The sequence below is a fragment of the Xenopus laevis genome, chromosome 8L (genome assembly GCF_017654675.1).
Source record: "Xenopus laevis strain J_2021 chromosome 8L, Xenopus_laevis_v10.1, whole genome shotgun sequence".
NCBI classification, from domain to species: Eukaryota; Metazoa; Chordata; class Amphibia; order Anura; family Pipidae; genus Xenopus; species Xenopus laevis.
In genome coordinates this window covers 93,198,534-93,220,185 of record NC_054385.1, presented here as the reverse complement: position 1 = coordinate 93,220,185, position 21,652 = coordinate 93,198,534, and the positions used below count along the sequence as shown (strand labels likewise).

Here is a 21,652-nt window from a genome sequence, read left to right as displayed (position 1 = left end):
ACTTCCCTCTCTGTTTTGACTTCCACTGCTTGTATAAGTGATCAAAATCCTGTTGGGCCATAGGCCTAATTGTAGATTGCTGCTATTGAAAGCTCTGTTGGTCAAAGCATTGTTTTCTTTCTGAGATGCCAGCTTCCTTTTAATTAGAGCGTACAAAGTTTAGATAAACTAAACAATGCACAGAGAGTACAGGAAGGAAAGGGCTGCATTCTAGCCATGGAAATATGGCATGTCATTGTGGTGAAGTTCTGGATGAAGTTCTTTTTGAGCCTGTGCCCTACAAGAATATCGTACGTAAGTAATAATATGTATTATTCACATCAACAAATAAGCACTTGCATATTGATTGAATGTCCAGAAGGGATAGTTCTGGGGATCAAGCTCTCAGCTTTGAATTTATTCAGATTTATAACTAAATGTTCTGATGTGTTCGTGAAATACTTGATGGCCAGTTACCAAAAAAATTGTTTAGAAAGATATTGGGGGAGACTGATATGCTGCTCCATGAATTTTTAGCCTGTTGTACAGCTGGTGATTCCTGCAGCCATCGGGAGCTGTGACAGATACAGATATATGTGTTATCACATTCTGACGGATAACAAATGGAGAGATCATTTCACTAAACAGCAGATGGCTCAGGATTGTTCTGATTATCAGATATATTTCCCCTCCTGCTGTTGTTGGTGCAATGCGTGCGGCACTTGGGCTGTGATTCTTCTGTGCGAAATTCTTGTTTTGCTGCTGTGGGGAATTGCCATGTTTAACTTGGTCATGCTTTACATGAGACACTTGGATATGTTCTTAGCATGAGACTAAGGGCTTGTACAGCTGGGTTTCATATAATTTCTGATCGCAATGGACCAGAGGCTACTTAGACAAAGTCTCTCCTTAATAATCTCTCTTGCCGATCTTATCTGCAGTTCCTCCGCTTTGGTCAAAAATAATTTCAGATTGCAATAGTCCGCAACAGAGGCTGGTCTGACTAAATGTTGTTTGTGTGCCTTTTTTGAATTCATTGGAGTTTTGTTATATTTATTTATGTTTAGTCACATATTTATATGGCAGGTGCTGCTGCTTCTGTTATAGGCAGTGTTGGACTGGCCCACCGGGATAGCAGGAAAACTCCCCATGGGCCCAGGTGTCAGTGGGCTTCTTCCTTCCAACCATTTCATGGTCATTCCCTATTTCTTTATAGGAAAAAATACTTTATGGAAGAATATAGTAAGTAGATATAAAAGACTAGTTGAATAAAGAAGTTCAATGAGGAAAGGAGGAATAATAGTTTGGAAAGTGGGCCCATGGTTTAAGGTTTTCTGTTGGACCCCCAGAATCCCAGACCGACACTGCTCATAGGTAATAAAAGGTACATGGTTTCCCCTGGCACAGTAAACTGTAGCAACCAATAAGATGTTAGCTTTTAAATAGGTGACCTGTAAATGCTACCTGCTGATTGGTTGCTATAGGATGGCTTAGACCAGAAGCAAACATTGGACCTTTTGTTTATTTTTGGACATTCCACTCAAGGGGTGGTTCGCCTTTAAGATAACTTTTATTATGTTATAGAATGGCTAGTTCTAATCAACTTGTTTTTATAATCATACAGTTTTTATATCGTTTTTGAATTACTCTTTCCGGCTTTCAAATGGGGTCAGTGACCCCATTTAAAAAACAAATGCTCTGTAAAGCCACAACTTTATTTTTGTTGTTGTTACATTTTATTACTCGTCTTCCTATTCAGGCCCTCTCCTATTCATATTCCAGTCTCTTATTCAAATCAATGCATGGTTGCTAGGGTAATTTGGACCCCAGCAACAATGATCCGGTTGGATTGCTGAAACTGCAAACTGGAGAGCTGCTGAATAAAAAACTAAATAAAAAAATAAAAACCGATTGCAAATTGTCTCAGAATATCCCTACGTCATACTAAAAGTTAACAAAAAGGTGAACAACCCCTTTAATGGGCTAAGAACACTAGCCATCAGTCTGCTCCAGGCCTGGACTGGTAGTCTGTAGATTCTGGCAAATGCCATAAGGGCTGTTTTATGATGTCATAGACCTACCTCCGATTGCCTCGTGTTTTTCCTCTGATCTGCCTTATTTTTCACAGGTGGAGAATCCGCTCCTCTTCTCTCCTAATGCTGCACTGTAAATAGATAGCACTAATTTTTTATGTTGTCACAGGAAGAGGGAGTGGCCTTTTTTTCCACACCCCCTCCTCATACTTGGATGTGGGAATTGTAACACTAGGCTTGATAAAGGGCCCGGGTGGCCCGAAACGTTGCCCTGTTTGAAATAATTTGATGCAATAAAATACACGTTTATTCATATCTACGGTGTGCTGCTGATATATTTGCTCTGATTGGATAACTTGACCCTGTAACAGGCGTGGGTCCTTCAGTACAGCACCTGGTACCGCAAAGGTATGTGTTCAAGGCCTTAAGCTCTCCACCTCAGTTTCTGCTAATGCTGCACTGTAGGCATTGCGGATTTTGGAATTTCAGCTACAAAATCTGTAGTATCTGCCTGCACCTGAGCGGAGGTAATGGTTCTGGGTGCAGGTAGCGCAGCAGAATAGGAGCAGCAGGGCAGTGGATTCTTGGCCTGTGTTTCTCCACAGGCCAAGATCCAAGTCATATGGCCCTAGCCTTAAACTGCATCCTGCTCTATCACATTTCAGCTCTGTAGGATACTAGGTTTCAGAGTAAACTCATGTAAATAGCTCAATCAATGAGCAGGATATGTAGCCTGTAGGCTGTAGGGAAACAAGCTGTCCTGGCTGCTCCATGTTTGAGCTCATTGTGCGGGAGATTATTGTGGGCACTCATGTCCTATATCACCAGTACACAACACAGCACTTTTCTGAAGTCCATGGAGCTTGCAGTAGTTCAAAGTGCAATAGAGGCAGTGTAGGGTTTGGATTTCGTTCTGTCAGGCTCTTGGTTTCAACCAACTTCTACTGATAAAGGCTCGGATCTGGCCGAATCCTGGATTCTGTGCATACCTTTACATATTTTTCCTGGACCCCTGAAAAATGTTAAAATGTATATACATATTGGTTTTAAAATTGGGGCCCCAATTTATCTAACCTGGGCTCTACACATTTTGCAAAAGCCTCATCTCTCATTTCTTTGCAACCTTTGTCCCAATCTTACATTCAGGTTTGATGTTTTATTACCTATAAACTAGTTATTTTAACTATTAAAATCAAACAGTTAAACTAGTAAGAGGTTTTATGAAGGAGATGATGAAAAGATGATGAAATATAATTATAGGTGATAACAACATGATTAATTGCCGTAGTGTATCTGTGCCAAGAGCATGATGGAACTCCCACACAGGGGGGAACAGGTGCTGTTGTGCATGAGCGGAGATGCGCTGCCTCTAACTCAAACACACACACAAGATATTTATAGAAACACTGCACTCTGCAAAGTTGTCCACTAGATGGCGCCCCTTGTACAGGCTTGAACGACAGACCGCCTTGCTCACTTTCTCTGAACAGTCAAATTTCTTAATGTTCTGCATCCATGAAGGAATACTATTACTCAGTGTGCATTGTATCTGAAATACTCGTAAATCATCTGTATACTTTAGGGCAAGGGGCTTCAGACTTTTTCTGGTCACCATTTGCAGTCAAATATTTGGTTATCTCAGGGTACAGATACTGTAAAACATGGTCAAGTAATGGTCACTACCCTAGATTCCAGTGATAGCCAAGATTATATAAGCATTCACCCTCAAATCTCACAATTTGAAATGAGCACTAAAGAATATATTGGAAATACCTGTTAATAATTATAATGATTTTATATATATATACTGTGTATATATATATATATATATATATATATATATATATATATATATATATATATATATATATATATATATATATATATATATATATATATATATATATATATATATATACCGGTGTGTATATATATATATATATATATATATATATATATATATATATATATATATATAAAATCATTATAATTATGAACAGGTATTTCTAAAGTTCCAATATATTCTTTAGTGCTCATTTCAAATAGCAATATATATAGCAGTCCATGAAAGCACTCACAGTGATCACCATCCAGTGTGTATCAACAAATCATTTATTAGTACATGGTGTATCAACGCGTTTCAGCTCACCTGGAGCCGTCGTTGCTCCAGGTGAGCCAAAACGCGTTGATACACCATGTACTAATAAATGATTTGTTGATACACACTGGATGGTGATCGCTGTGAGTGCTTTCATGGACTGCTATGATTAATTTTGGATAGCACCCAGCAAGTGACTGTATGAATGGTAAGTGCCGATAATCTCCACATATATATATATATATATATATATATATATACATACAGTATATATATATATATATAATACACAAGAGCCACAAATATCCTATACATTATATCCTTATAAATGGTGCTTAATTATGTCATCGGTTATAATCAGAGCTTAGTGATGTAATTTCTGTCACATGACTCACTGAAACTTGTGTATTATTTTTTATATGGTCATGGAACTGCTCGGTAATTTATAATATCCTTATATTTCACAAGAGGGGGTACTTTATTCACTATTTATATGACAACACTTGAGAATTAATTTAATCTGCTTTAAGGCAGTTCCTCTGCCCATCCACAGCTTCTGGCCTCCTTGATGCATATGATGATTATTACATGCGTGTCCTGTTGCTTACTATTTATGCTTTCTTGGCTATTGGAATCAAATGTCTAATAATCTTATGTGATCCCAACATTCCAATAAACACTACTAAATACTGTAAACATATGACATGTGTTAATGTTGATACATTTTGAAGGATAAAGCTGTTCTAAGGGCATTTAGGCTTTTGCATGGCTCATGGTTAAAGTATGTTATTTATTACATAGTAAATAAGTTGGGGAGCAGGGACCCATGAATGAGGTTTCAGTTAGTGACATAGTGTCTTTCATAGTACACCATATGGCTGTAAGATAGTCAGGACAGCTTGGCAACAGCAGCACTTGGCTCCAATAAGGATTGAAAGACTGGAGATAGCTCTCCCAGGTGATACCCTGCCTAAAGCTGGAAAGGCTCTCTAGCTGTACTCCCGACAAGCTTCCACTGGAGGGAATCTGGGCCACCAGCAGGTATCTTATAAATGGTGATCTTAAGCATAACAAGTTCCATCTTCTTACTGGTACCTGTATCTCTTACAGTATCTGACGTCACTATATGATTAAAATACCTCCTATGAATCAATTGTATTAAGCCAGCATTTATGTTAGGGTTAAGAACAAACTAGTCCTTCATTTCTTCCTTAAAAGAGTTGTTCACTTTCCAAACACTTTTTCTTGTTCAGTTGTTTCCAGATTTATTTTTTAATTGCTTTCCACAGTTTTTCCAAAAGTGAAATTTAAATTTTAATGTTCCTCCCTTTGGTTCAGGCTGGCAGTTCTGTAATCCAGGTGCAGGTTCTGAACTGTTATATTGTTTGTTACATTAGTTGATACATTTCTCAGCAGCATCTATGAAATAATTGCAACTGTTGTATCAATTATAACAAATGCCTTCAATGAAACTCAGGGATTCTGCTCAGCAACAAATATAAGAAATGTGTCAATTAATATATAAATTTAGAACTGTTTACAGAGTCAATGACTTCCCAACCTGAGCTGCTTTAAAAAGAAGGCGAAAAAATGAATCTATAAACTTCTATATTGGAAAAACAGTCACAAATAGAAAATAAAAAGTCATTGAAAAAAGTCTTTATTTCTGGTAAACTATCTGAAAATAACTTTAACTGAAAAAATGTTGAAACCCCCTTAACAGCATTTAGGTTGTAGTCCAACTACACCACCCCTTCCCCCAATCGCCACCACAAGGGCCCAGCCAAGATGGTCACAAATAGTGATGGGCGAATTTGCGCCGTTTCGCTTCGCCGAAAAATTCCCGAATTTCGCGAAACGGCGAAAAATTCGCGAAACGGCGCCGGCGTCTCGTTTTTGACGCCGACGCCCGTTTTTCCGACGCCGGCGCCCGTTTTTCGAAAAAAAAAATTTGACGCCGGCGAATTTTTTCCGCGAATTTTCGCGGGAGTTTCGCGAATTTATTCGCTGGCGGCGAATCGCGCAAATTCGCCGCGAATTCGCGCCTGGCGAATAAATTCGCCCATCACTAGTCACAAATGTAACAGTGTTCTGCATGGGAGCAGCTTAAAATAAGATCTGTAGAAATTTATAGACTCAGGGAGCTCAGGGATGGAGTAAATGAGGAGGAGTTCCTAAGGAAGGCTCAGTTGTAGTTGTAGCTGAACAACAAGAAGTTTACATAAGTATATAGCTTCATCATACCATAGTTGGCATCAATATCAAATTTTCTATCCAAATCAATTACCACCCATTAGCTGCTAAAGGCTGCTCCTATGAAGAGCACATTCCCCACCCTATGAAACCCTGAGACTAGCTACATTTTGCTTAATACCACTTCTTAATATAACTTGGTTTTCACCTAAAACCACTAGCCTTAACCCTAACCATCCATCTGCTACCTTTCCTTGTAAGGATCTTGACTGACTGTGACTGCCCATCATCTATCATACAATGTCTCTTTAAATGCCCCTGCTAAGGGAGGGCTGGGGGGCTACTAAAGTAAAATGGTTCCTACCCTCTGTTGCAATCCCCAGATAACTCACTCACTCTCCTAGTCAATCAATTACAGGACTACATTGTCCATATTCCTTTAGTACCTAACTCAGCCATGCCATGTCATGGCCCCCTCCCCTCCACCTGTCTGTCTCACTTCATTTTATCATACGTTAGGGATCAAGCTGCACCCTGGTTCTCTTCCTATCTTTCTGACCACTCCTTCTCTGTTACTCTTGCTAACAAATCCTCTCCCCCTGTTCATCTTAGGGTGGGAGTGACACAGGGTTCTGTACTTGGTTCTCTGTTGTTCTCCTTGTACACTCTCTCTTTAGGAGACCAGTATGTTCATTTGGCCTTAAATATCACCTGTACGCCGATAACATCCAGATATATGAAGACACCCCTTCACTTACCACTGACATTCAGACTAATATTGCAAACTGCCTACTAGCTTTCTCCTCATGGATGAACCAACACCATCTCAAGCTCAACCTGGCTAAAACAGAGTTCGTGGTTCTCCCACCTAAACCTAGCCCATCTCTTCCTTTCACTATTACTATTGAGGACATAACCATTAACCCTGTTAATTCAGCATGCTGCCTGGGGGGCATCTTTGACCAGTCTCTCTGTAATTATATTAATACTGCCAAAACCTGACACTTCTTCCTCTGCAATATAGCCAAAATACGCCACTTTCTCTCACACACACCAGCCAAAACACTTATCCATGCCTTTATCCAATCCCTATTGCAATCTCCTACTAATCTGTCTTCCTGAATCCATCTCTCTTCCCTCCAATCAATCTTAAACTCTGCTGCAAGGATCCTCCTGCTCTTTCCTAAGTGGGAACCGGTTCAACCCCAAATAAAAACCTTAGCATGGCTGCCTGTTAAGCAAAGCATAACATATAAAACCATTCTGCTAATATTCAAAGCCCTTCACTCTTCTACTCCTCACTACATTTCTTCTTCACAGTACGTTCCTGGTCGTCTTCTCCGCGCCTTCTTTTCACACAATCCACTGCCACCTCTCATTTTAGACCTTTCTATCTTGATGCTCCTTACCCTGGAATTCCATCCCTGAATTTCTCAGTAAGGAGTGTTCTTTCAATCTTTTCAAGAAAAAAATATATATATAACCTTTTGGAGCACTAGAACATCTGTCTAGTCCTGGCACCTATTGGGCAATGCCTTTACCTTGTGCACGTTTTCCTCTCCAATACATGCTTGTATGTTAGCCACCCACCCACATAGACTGTAAGCTCTACGGTGTAGGGACCTTCTGCCTACTGTGTCTCTTACCACATAGCACTTACTTAATGTCCTTTTATGAGTTCTGTGTACTGTGCATGTTTAATTATTTATTGTATATTTTATGTGACTTGTCCTCCCTGTGTGTACTTTTTATATATATTGCACTTTTATGCATTGTTTGGCGCTGCGGCTCCCTAACAGTGCTTTACAAATAAAGTTATACATACATACATACATATGTTAGATTGGTGGAACTTTCCCAAGAGAGAATAAAGAGGACTATATTACTAAAAAACTACAAACTTTCATTGAACAATTCATCTGCCTTTATTATTAATCTTCTTTTCCCCTTTTGTGTATACCTAGCAAATGTACAGGTGTTAGTGCATACTGTACAGTGAATGGAAAAGAGAGAAAAAACTAGTTAGCTATTAACAAAGGAGTGGTGAAGATTTCATTGAGACCCTGGCAGCAGGCCCAGTACTGGGCCCCGTCACCCATATATGTGTGTTTGCTGGCTCTGATATAATAAAACCTGACCACGCTGCTCAGCAATCTGGATGGATATGGTGTTGTCACGGAAACAGTGGCCTCTCTGTGAAATTCAGGTGAAAGGATGTTTGAACTGCTGATGGGAAGAGCAAAGGTTTCCCTCAAGCCTATCACCTGTGGGATGTAAAAATAACCTGAACGCAATAAAAGCCACTAACCAGATGGGCAGGGAACCACCTAGGGAACATATTGATAGCTGAAAAGCAAATAGTTTAATTTACTCTCCTAATTGCAGAGTGAAAGCACTCTATTTATGGATGAATAGTCACAGGGCAGATTATAAAAAAGCCTCTGACCCATTCTGAGTTTCTTTTATTGTACCTGTGTTAAAACTGCATATAAACTTACTGAATGCATGTTATTTTAACTATGCATCAACAACTGGACACATAAACTGTCCAAGGAATGTATAACATGCTTTGGAAACTAATAAAACCCATTTTCAAAAAAAACAAACAAACAAAAAACTGCATTAAAAGGGACACAGTCATATTTATAACACATATATATTGTACATATTGTGGATTCCTTAAAGGAATAGTTCAGTGTGAAAATAAAAACTGGGTAAATAGATAGGCTGTGCAAAATAAAAAATGTTTCTAATATAGTTAGTTAGAAAAAAATGTAATATATAAAGGCTGGAGTGAACAGATGTCTAATAAAACAGCCAGAATCCAACTTCCTGCTTTTCAGTTCTATAACTCTGAGTTAGTCCGAGACTTGAAGGGGGGCCACATGGTACATTTCTGTTCAGTGAGTTTGCAATTGATCCTCAGCATTCAGCTCAGATTCAAAAGCAACAGGAATGACCCATGTGCCCCCCTTCAATTCTCTGATTGGTTACTGCCTGGTAACCAGGGAAACCAGTCAGTGTAAACCAAGAGAGCTGAAAAGCAGGAAGTAGTGCTCTGACTGACATAATATACATCAAATCACTCCAGCCTTTATACATTACATTTTTGGCTAACTAACTATATGAGAAATTTTTTTTATTTTGCACAGCCTATTTATTTACCCAGTTTTTATTTTTACACTGAACAATTCCTTTAAGGACCCATAACCTGTTTTGCTATTCAACAAATCGCCGCTTTCCTTTCCTTTGTTGTTTCCAATGTTGTATCAAGAGCAGGATGTATGGATAATTATATTTGATTGCTGCATAGCTATAAGTGAGCAGTTGTTTTAGATGAAAAAAGGCGAGCAGCCCCTTTTAACTTAATTTCTACTAACACCAGAAATTAACTTTTTTTTACATTTATCATAACATTTATAATTTTGCCATAAATGTATTTGTCCTATACGTTTCCGCTGCCTATCTGATCCCCCCATGTTTGTCTATGAGGGGGCTGCCATATTTGTGCAGCAGTAGTCCATTAGCATTAGAAACTATGCATATTCTTCATCACATATTCTTCATCACATCATTCATTTAAAAGAGACTCATAGCATTTGTGTAGGGTTGTCACTTGGCTTGTATTTTACAGGCCTGGACCGTAGAAATTATGCTTGATGCCAATATTATCAAAAGGGTTGTTCACCTTTAATTTAACTTTTAGTATGATGTAAAGAGTGATATTCTGAGTCATCCAACTGGCTTTCTCTGAATTGAGAAATTCTGAATTGAGAAAGCCAGTTGGATGACTGGTGAAACGTCTTCAAGAAAAAACACAGCAAGTCCAATTGATTTGACTTACTTCTATAGATATATTAAGCTTTTCATTTAGCAGTTCTCCAGTTTTCAACTTTAGCAATCTGGGTGCTAGTGTCCAAATTACCCTAGCAACCAGGCACTGGTTTGAGTAAGAGACTGGAATATGAACAGGAGAGGCCCTGAATAGAAATAAAAAGTAGCTATAACAGTAAATTTTTAGCTTTACAGAGCATTTTTTTAGATGGGGTCAGTGACCCCCATTTGAAAGCTGAAAAGATAAATAATTCAAAAACTATAAAAATGAAATAATGAAGACCAACTGGCCATTCTTTAACATACTAAAAGTTAACATCAAGGTGAACTACCCTTTTAATATGGAAAAAAAAGAAAAAATATAGCAAGGTCAGTATTTTTCATAGAAAATGTGGCAACCCTACACTCTTTTTCAGCATGGCAGTTCAACCTGTCATTTCTTTAATGGAATCTGCCTATTAAATGTGCCATGTGCCATGGTATAAGAATCAAAGTTAATGGATGTTGAGTACAAAAAGTGTGATTCTGAATGGGGTGTACAGGGAATAGAAACACATTTGTGTTTGGGTGGAAAAAGGCTTGTGTATTAACAGCATGTAATAATAATGTGGGATTAAAAAAGGCTAAGTACACACTGACTTGTTACACAGGTATAGTGGTATGTATGTTATCAGCTTGAGTGAGCAGTAGGAAATTCACAATGGCACATCTTGTTCGGGAAATTTAAAATTTTCTATAAATGTTATACACCTCTAGGCAGAAGGTTCCAGATATGAAGGCAAATAACTACTAACTACCTGTCATTAGGTCAGGGTACATCCTGTGTGTAACAGTTTATGCTCTTAGCTCTCTCATTTTGTTTAGTGCTTTTGCTGATAACCTGCTTGTTGTCTCCAAAGCCCTGTAATTAAAGAGATACTAACACCAGAAATGAACTTTTTTTACATCTATCATAACATACAAATGAAAGAATGTTTAAATGTAGACACCTTATGAACAGAAGACTACAGCCACCAGTAGAACAACTTATAATATGCATATATATATATAAATATGCACAGTATAGGCATTTCATTGGGCAGTAAGCGTCATTTCACAGCTATTAGGGAATATTATCAAATTGGTATATACATATTAGTAAATATTGCCCTTTTACACCTTTTCCCTTAAGCCACCATATTGTAAGTCTGTGTGTTTCCTCAGAGATCAACTGATATGAGAGAAATATATTTTTCATGAAAAGGCTTTATTTATATGAAGCAGTCTTTTAAATATGGGCTGCTTACCATGTTGTATTCAAATAGAGCAGCAGTCAGGGTTATAATTTAGATTTAAGTATTTAGCCTGCGTTTTTATGGGGGGAAGTGCCTCCATTTAATATGTCCCAGATCTCCACCATAGTGGAAGCACAGGTAAGGTTGCCACCTTTTCTGGAAAAAAAGACCAGCCTTCCTATATATTTATCTTTTTTCCCTATTAATAACATTGGGATCAACCATCATTTTTACTGGCCATGCCGGTAATATACCGGCCAGGTGGCAACCCTAAGCACAGGACTCCTGTTTGTCCCACAGCATATGCACATAATATACATAACATAAATATATGCATTACTTAGGGACGACATCTGGGGGATACTCAGGGCCCCAGGCCAGAGGGGACCCAAAGGACGTAAATATATGTTTTGAAATCTGAAAGGGGTGGAGTTTTATGTGGATCATGGAATGGGTTTGGCACAATGGAGAGTGACTGGGGTTGGCCAGAGGTGAAGCCATATGGGTACAAGAATAAAAAAAAGAAAAAATAGGAACATAGGGCCACAAGAGTGAGAAGGGTACAAGGCTTATAGCCACTTCATTATGAGAAAAAGGAAAGTGCACATTTTGGGGTAAAGACCCATCTTAAACAAAAGTTGTGGTGCACCTTTTTCTCAAATAAAAGTGGCTATAAGCCTTGCACCTTCCTCACTTGTGTGGACCCATGCTAATATTTACAGTGAATTTGGAAGCTATAAAAGGAAGGTTGGTATGTTTAAAGGTGTGCTAATCAATGTTTTTGTAGCATGTGGGCACAGTACCCATTGGGTTGGCAAGACTTTCCTCCCAGGGACCCAGGTGACAATGGTTTTAATTTGCTAATGCTAATTTGTTAATTGAACACTCTTTAAATCATGTCTGCACTATGCCCACACTGTGCTTGATAAAGGGGCGTGTCCCTGAAACGTTGCACAACTGCATAATAAAATTGCAAGGGCTTGCCCTGCAACCGCAACTTCTGTGTGCCAGTGAAATTCTTCTTACCCCTGGGGGAGGCCATGCAAACGTAATAGTATGGGGCCCTGTTATTCTTGATGGTGTCTCTGTTCATACTTTCTATATTTCAGGTAGTTAGCCTCTTTCCTTTAGTAACCATCAAGAGATTATTTTCGGAAATACGTTTATCTTTTTTAAAACTGTTTACAAAACCTAAAAATACTGGGTGTAAGAACAGAACCTTGTATACTTTGAATCCCTACCAGTTCAGCCACTGTGCTGTCTCTGTAAATCTTTAATTGCCTTATTTATTATAGGTTTGCGTGTGGTGATTTCCTTTGCCAGTATGTAGTGACAGTTCTTTATTGGCCTGCCTCAGAATTAGCTTTTATCTGGCTTAAATCTCTCATGCTCAAAGAAACCATCTAATTACTGAAGGATCAGTGTTTGCTGTCTGTTACGCACACATGACTGCAACGGATGGGGAAACCTGAAGAGAATAATTGCTTTGGGATTAAACTGACCCCTTCCCTTTGAGAAAGCTTTTTTTCTGCTTTACCTACTCTGTCCCATGATTCTGGTGAACTCTATATAAGTTTTACTAGTGAACCCCTTGTGGCCGTTCATGATTACTAGTCTATGGCATGATAGTGCTTAGCCAGGCTCCTGGATAAAAAAGGTATTGAAACAGACATACGTGTTGGTATAAGCTGTGTTCAGGTACATTTCATCCTGTGTTACAGCTACATCCATCTGTTTAATCACTTGTATTCCCTGACCCACTTTCATGCCTGCATGTCATGTATGGATCTACATGTCACCTTCTAGTCGCTGTTATCTAGGGTTAAGCGAGGATAGAAAACACATTTTTTCATGTATCAGTGGGGCCCATGAAAGTTTGTTGTGGATTTTAGTTCTGGTATATATTGTTTTTTCCTTTCTATAACTTTTGCCCTGAAACAAAATCTTTGGGGATAAATAAAGGATGGCAAATTCAATAGATATAGGCAGCCCCCAAGCCATGGTTACTCTCCTTCCTGATTTTAAATGATTGTGGGAATTAATTCCCTGCCTTCTGCATTTGCTCTTTATAAATAATGTTATATATATTACTAGACATTAGAGGTCCGTGGGGCACATGCGCAGTAGCGCAATCCCACGGACACAGGGACTGGACGCAGAGACACTTCAACTTTATTATATAGGGGATTATGGTTATGTAGAAACATGTCCTGCATCTTGAAGACACCAATCAATAGTTGTTTCTTAATCGACAGTATTAAAAACAAGCTTCTTATTGGATACTTCTGCAAACACCCCCAATGTGCCAATTAGTCTCTAAATACGACTATAATGCATATGCACATAAAGCAATAGAATAGGCTAGTGAATGCCTTGCCTTTTTAAAAGAAACGAGTTTTGTCAGTTTTTGCTGCACCAGTTAGATAACATTCCTTAAGTAAATGTCATCTCTGGTATGCAAACATATGTGCTGTTATACTAGGTGGCGCCTTGTGTGAAAGCAAGTACCACTCCCCTTTTACAGACAACATTAATGAAAGGTTCAACTGAACCTGAGTTGGTCAGTCTGTGGAACTTTACTTTTAGCTGCTACATGTCTATAGGAACGGAATGACAGTAATGACTATCACGAGGGTCTCTGGAAGTGCCTGTCTTAGCCCACATTATTCCAAAATGAAGGTGAGCATGTATCAGATTTTATTTGTTTCATTAAAGTCCTTTGATTAATATATATATATAAATATATACACACACACATGTATATAATATACATATATGTATTTAATTGTTCTTTTTTACTAGTTACTGTTATCATTGTGCTATAGTTAGGAATTCATGATTACAGTTTAGGCAGAACTTAGAACAGCACCTGACACTCCCATCACAGTCTTTTCTCATTGAATTTAGTAGTACTGTATATCAGGTGTCTGAGGCTCTGAGGTCTGCTTCATCTCTTCTTTAAGGACTGTGGATATTTGAATACAACTCTCTTAAGGAATGTTAAATCCTTTTGTGCATAAAGTATCTGCTGTTAAATGTTTTTCCCATCACGTCTTTATCGTTATCAATGTCTCATTATCAATGTAGAGAATAGTGCACCTAATATTGTAAATATTGTATGTCAGCATATTAGGGGTAGGCGAAAGAAGAGGTACATGACTGGTGCCCCCTCCCCCAGTGTTGCTCCCTAAGTATGTACCTCTTCTGCCTACCCCTAGTCCTGGCCCTGGAGTCATGTATTGACTGCATATGCTCCCCAGCTGGCCGGCCAGGGACAGATTTACATAGCGGGCCCCCCTAGGACATCTGATGTTTGTCGAGCCCGTCCCCTCCTTTGTATTCATGTAAATTGTCATCATTGGGACCAGAGCAATGGGGATTGGCACATGGGAAATTTAAAAAATAATTTTATCTCCTGCACATCCCCAGTGTTTCTGAACCAATGTGGGTGTGGTTGGGCAGCATGTCATCCCCTAAAATCCTACCACCCTAGGCCCGGGCCTTGGTGTCCTTTCCACAAATCCGGCCTGTGGGCTGCCACTTCTTGCCTGATCTCAGCTAGAGGTGGAAGGTAGTAAAAGGTACACTACATGGTGTGGGCAAAGGGCAGCAGACATTGGGAGTATGGGCCCTTGGGATGGCAGCCTGGTGGGTCTTGGACATCCTACTCCGGCTCTGTTTTTAAGACCGTTTTGGTACTGAATAATTATCATAATATAATTAATATTATCTGCCTTGGGCATTCCTAAGCTGCAGGGTCCTTGCACCAGTGCACCCGCCATTGCAAGATCCCCCCCCACGAGTGTATGCATTTGCGGCAGCCTTGGGCATTAGGCATACAGGAGTTGAGCTGCACATCACCAGTGTTGCTTAGAAAGTGGCTGGGCAGCATTGCCAAAAATCCGGGCCTGAATATTATAAAGGTTCCCAGTTTGCATCCATATATGAAGTGTATGGAGTTATATGGAATTTTATGTTATGTTTCTGTTAAGTTATGAGATAGCACCTGGGTCAATATGCTTTCCCAAACTGCAGGCGACCACTTTCAGATCTGAATTGGCTGCATGAACATGATAGTCTACCACAAATAGAAAAAAATATGCAGTGCAAATGGGTATATAAAGGCAGAAGCATACAGGGCCGGAACTAGGGGTAGGCAGAGTAGGCACGTGCCTAGGTAATTTCTGTTTAAATTCGATTGCGTGCACACACTTAGCCGGCACCGTGGCCAGCCAGGTTGCCTAGGGTGCCTGGCCGGGTTGGCCTGGCTCTGAAAGCATATAAGTGTGTATGTAGGGCATGATGATAAAGTTGGTGACAGTTTGGGGATGGACTGGGTGAGGAATTGGCAAAATGGGGATCCTAGCCCAAAACTTCTGTGGATTTCTAGTTATTCCACTCATGCCACTAGCTATGCCAAGCTTTCTTCTTGATTTCCATTCTGTTTCTATAGTTATTCAACCCTTAATACATTGTCATTTCTTTTCATAGACATTGTAGAAAGGGAAAAGCAAACTGTAATATAATCTGATATATTACACAGCACTTTACAGAGTATTTTCAGTTCCCCAGGCAGCATTACTTTTCACTGTTCCACCCAGTAAGAAAATACATTTTAATGGGCCAAATAATATAACTGGCTAAAAGATGATAACATTTGAGAAACATATACCTGTACAAAAGGCCATGCTGCAAAGCTATGTGCAGTCTAGACACAGATGAAATGTGGGTGGAGAACTATAAACAAAGAAAGTTTTGATAAAAAATAATCCATAAGAATAGAACACCCAAACACACCTACATACTGTACATAAATATAGACTCAATTTTAACAAACTTTATTCAAACTGTATGAATATGCTTTTTCCTGTTACCACTTCCTATAGCAAAGCATAGAATCTGCTGTTTGTATGGTGGACACAGTGATGACACACAAACACCAAAGTCACTGGTCTGTCAATATCTATGTCTAACAAATGCAGAGCGCTTTCCATATTTTGTTTGGCAAAAGGTGTTGGGATTTTAGGTGTTTTGCCAGCCATGGTTGAGAAGTTTGTAACAGCCACATCAAACTGTGTGCCATGGGTCTCAAGGTTGTCAGTATTCCTGCCTAATATCAGATGCTATTGTTTATTAGCAATTCGTTTATGTGCATACAGAAGGAAAAGAAATAGATGTTCCACATTAATTTATGCTATAGCTTGCAGAGCTGGACAAATCGTAAATTCCAGTGGTTATATACTGTAAATAGAGACACCAGTTATTGCTGCAAAGTTCCATTAATCTAATATCAGTAAATAGAACATCACTATTTTCACATCCTAACATGCTTCCATGCACAAAACAGAAACACTTCACCTGCATTTGCGCACACAGAGGCACTGGCAAACATGCATACATATTAGGAATGCACTGAATCCACTGAATCCTTCATGAAAGAGTTGGCCGAATACCAAACCGAATCCTAATTTGCATTTGCAAATTAGGGAGGGGAAGGGAAAAAGTGGAAAAAACATTTTTACTTCGTTGTTGTGTGGCAAAAAGTTACGTATATGCAAATTCAGGTTCTGTCAGGCACAAGGATTCGGCTGAATCCAAATCCTGCTGAAAAAGGTCAAATGCCCAACCAAATCCCAAACTGAATCCTGGATTTGGTATGGGGCGCTCCGCCAATGAGGCGGCAGTGCCAGAGAGGATTCTGGCGGCGGCAAAAAGGCGGCTCCTTCGTCAGAAACGGCGCTGGATTTGGTGCATCCCTAATACATACGGTATCACCTACTGACAAATTCCAGGTATCTGATCGTATTAGTGACTTATTTCTCTAGGCTGTTCTTGTATATTCTGAGAGCATTGCAATTACTCTGGAGCTCTCACAACCTTGTAGAACCAAATATTAGTAACATAAAACCAGAATTAGAAAAGAACACCGATTCCCCTTAATCAGCAAACTTTGCGAAATGCACTTTGGTGGATTTCTGCTGAGACCTATGTGTTTTTTTTTTTTTAATTTAGCTTAAAGCGTTTGTATTTTATTAGCGAATGTAGATGCGGGGTAGTTACTTAGCAGCGAACTGCTTAATTCAATCTTATTCTCCTTCTACACTGCATTTCTAAGGGGCCGAGGATTTGTGGTTTTTGAGGCAAAGAATGTCCTTTTTCAGCTCAGGGCTTAGTTAATTACCAAGGCCACACTCCCGGTAACAGTCTTTCTCCCCTTGTGGTGTCCCAGGGATAGAAAACGATAGGCAGTAGCAATTGGGACAACTCCACCATTCTCTATTTCAATTTCCTTGCTATTTATTTAACAATTGAACAGTTTCGTGATATAATTTACCTGATTTTTCCTATTGGTCACTTATTAATTTTACTAATTACCAACTATAATCAATTTTTATCACTATTTATTAGCACGACACTTTAGATTAATTGGTACCACATATAAGTACTTAATGAATTTTTATGAATTACTATAGATATTATTTACAATGAATTATTACACGCAATTAATTAATAAAGGAAATTGATTTCCTTTGAATTGGTTTTATTAGTTAATCCAATTGATTGTCCTCAGAACTGTCCTTTAAAAGCACTTTAGAAACAATTCAAGTTTCTCATTACCCAATAAAGTGGGATTATTGCATTGTAGCACACATATTTTTTTATCCCTTTTGTGGTTAATGGTTGGTAACGGAAGTAGTATATTGGCTTTGGGGTGACCAATTATGAGTGATAACGTGGTAGAAGCGGGGTATCTTTCTTTCCCTAAATATATTAGAAAAAAATTTAAATTGTTAGGTCTACAGGAAAATCATAAGTGGATGTCCATCAGGATGTCAATAGTTCATTCACTACAGCAAGTGGCGGCACTATTTGACTGTAATCCAGATTTGAGTCATATACTTGTTTAGTTTGTTGAACTCATTTCACACTCACTCGTACTGTATATTCACCTTTTTGCCCATCCTGATCTTGTGCAACACTCAGTGCAACACACTGTGAATTGGCAAACCAGTGGCTTTGTTCTAATCTATTTAACATTGTTCCTTCTCCTGTTTCTACATTCATCTCAGTTTACTTTTACAAATGGAACTGCTTGGATTGTTTTTATATAGCCGATGATATTATAACTACTAATTGTTCCAAGTAATCCTAATACATTAGGATCTTCATGGCAATGTAGGAACATGTGTTGGTCATACAGCTGAATAAATTAACACATGTCTGATTTACTAGGATAAGTAAACTGTCCAGTTTAGTTGTCCATGGCAATCATTTTTTTTTATCTGACAGCAGACTGATCTGAGGAAAACTAGTTTCTGGTTAGTTGCTAATGGGCAACTGCACTTAGCAAATCAGCCCTAATCTCTCTGCATCAGGTTATAATAGTTGCATATAGTAGCATATGTCAAGACTTTGACTCTTAAAAATGATGTGGGAACAAACCTATTGATTAAAGATGCAGACATTATCAGAGAGGGGGATCAATACCAGTTAGGTATACCTCCCAGTATATGTGTTATTTTAAAAGGGAACACTTTAAATCACGCCTAAATCATACCATAGATATGCAGATTTTATTCTTTGAATGACAAAAGATCATTTGTTGCAATGAAACAATCTACATCTAACCATTCAGATTAAATAGGAATAAGTAGGAAAAATAACAAATCAGACAATGTTCTGGCCATTAATTGACAAGCAGCAATCGTACAGAAGTTATGTCCGAGTCATAGTAGTGACAATGGATATCGTACTTGCAAAGATATTATCGTTATCTGGCAGAAATATTCTATCGTGTCCGATTGACTAACGACCAATCAACATTGTACGAAAAAGCTCAGGCTGGTTATTCTAATTCCACATAGTCCGAAAAATCATATATATCTTTGCGTGTATGACCAGCTTAATCCACCTAATACCCCATCCACTTTCTTGTAAGCTCCACCTCTTTTGGGGTCTACAATATGGGACTGTCCCTGGAAACTCTGGACCACTGGAAGGTATGTGGTTAAGGGACTGGAGAATGTAATAAAAGTTGCAAAGTTTTCCAGTTGTAACTCACAGCAACCAATCAGAAGGTAGCATTTACTGGTCACTTGTTTGGAAAAAAACATCCGAGGGTTACTAGAGGGTGCGCAATTTGGTCTTTTTATTACATTAACCTACTTGACACAGCTGAATGGACTAAGCTTTTCTATCTATGGACCACAATCCACTTTACTTTAGTCTTGATGATTTACTTTTTATAAGTAACAGAAGTCAATCACAGCTAAGGATACTCATTATGGCTCTATATTGTGAGCTGTGCTGCAGGTCTCATACTTGAAATGAGAAGAACATAGGTTCTTATAGAGTTTGATAATTCGGCAATTAATGCAAATAGGATGTCTCTGTGGGAAACTCAATTAAATTCATTGCACAATGCGTAGTGTGGGATAAATTATATGCAAGCATCACCAGCGCTGATGAGAGCGTAGTTGCTTAATTACCACTATTCTCAATCACTACTTTATTTACAGTCAAAAGACACAAAGAAAAAAAATCAGACATAATTGTCCAAATTATAGCTGCTGGCATTTCTAGATAATACCCTGCCGGAATGAGAAGAAGGGGGATTTTGCTAGTAATACTGTTTGCTATTTATTGCAACTGACATGCATCATAAAGCAAAATGAGTTATTAGTTGCCATTGTTCTAGCATTTGACTCCTTGCTATCCAGATATGTCACATGTACACCTGCTTTCAGAGATAACTGCAACAGTCCTTGATAATTCCTTTCACCTGAATGCAGCATTGCAAAGGATTGTCCTATAACCTCTTTTGTGCCACACCAAGGAGATATAGTGTGGCCCTCCCTCTCCAAACCAGTATTTTTGTCTTGATTGCTGTTAGCTCAATTGAAATTAAGGCTGCTAGCTAAAACTTTGATCTGATGGCCAGAGTTAAATAACAGAAATACACACAACTTGGTCTTGGCAATCTCTCTCCTTATAAAAGCTAATGGTCAGGAGAAATGCTACCATGCAGGGAGGTGTCAGCCTATGGAAAATATGACTGTAGGTAAATAATTAGGACGTGGTATGGTGGCTTACCAATTTTATCATCATAAAAACCCCTGTTTTTGTAAATACATGCACTTGCATAGATACTAAATTACTTATGAAACAGGGAACCTGGGATTGTGCATTGATCAATCCACTCTTATTTTGTAAATCTCAACTCACATCCAATTTCAAAAGCAGTCCATTAGTTTGATTTCTATGTATATATAGTGCATAAAGTACTCCCTCTTGTAAAATATAAGGATATTATAAGTTACTGAGGAGTTCCATGACCATATAAAAACATGAGGCCGAAGGTCGAGTGTTTTTTATACAGGTCATGGAACTCTGAGGTGACTTCTTATATCCTCATATTTTACAACAGGGGTTATTTTATTTATAATACACAAGTTTCAGTGAGTCATGTGACAGAAATGACACCAGTAAGCTCCGATTATAACCAATGACATCATTAAGCACCATTTATAAGGATATTTATATAGATTCCTGTGTTTGGCATAAGAACTAACCCTAAGGCTCTGTGCCCGTGGCATTTTACTTGTATTTGCCATGCAGTAGAGGGCAACAAAAGTGTTTCCTTCATCTTGTACCCATAGAAGCGGACACCATTGTTGAATTCAGCAACAAAATTATTAAACAAATTGATGTGCATTTAGAGTTATGTCCCTACCTGTGGGGCAGAATAAAAGTAATCGCCATTTGCATAACCATGGGGTGGGACCAGGAGTACAGAGCCAAAGTGTAAGCCAAATGGGCAGCATCTAGATTGTGCTTCCAATATCTGGCTAAATTGCTTTGGGTGTTTTCCCACTAACTCCACTCACCCATTATTAGTATTTATGCATAGCTTGCCACCATCCATGGGAACAGATGTATTTTTCCAAGGATAGTCATAGGCTATTATGGCTACCTGAGGCAAACTTGAAATCTCTATGTCTGTGAATGTTAGGAACGCACACTTCCTTTTGCTAGATAACTAGTCTAGCATAGTCCCATGGTGCTACACACAAATTATAATAAGGTTTTCAAATACTCATCTGTCATAACATGACATAACAAGCCTGCTATCAGTTGATCATTTCTCACTGCTTTCGCCTCTATGATGAATTGCAGTTTACTTTTCTAGTTCAGATGTCTGTTACATTCAAAAGTGTCCATATTATCCTGGAACCTTGGTT

General features: G+C 38.7%; 1 protein-coding gene across 3 annotated transcripts in view; it reads left to right on the top strand.

The window, feature by feature from the left end:
• syt16.L (synaptotagmin 16 L homeolog) overlaps positions 1-21,652 on the top strand; it is a 64,995-nt gene that overhangs the window by 6,412 nt on the left and 36,931 nt on the right. The window contains exon 1 of one of the 3 annotated variants that reach the window (XM_018230659.2): positions 13,936-14,090. The exons of 1 other annotated variant lie outside the window; for it this stretch is intronic. The gene's annotated coding sequence lies outside the window, so the exon portion shown is untranslated. Of the gene's footprint in view, positions 1-13,935; positions 14,091-21,652 lie in introns of those variants that run through there. One more of the 3 variants, XM_018230660.2, reaches the window with a different exon arrangement.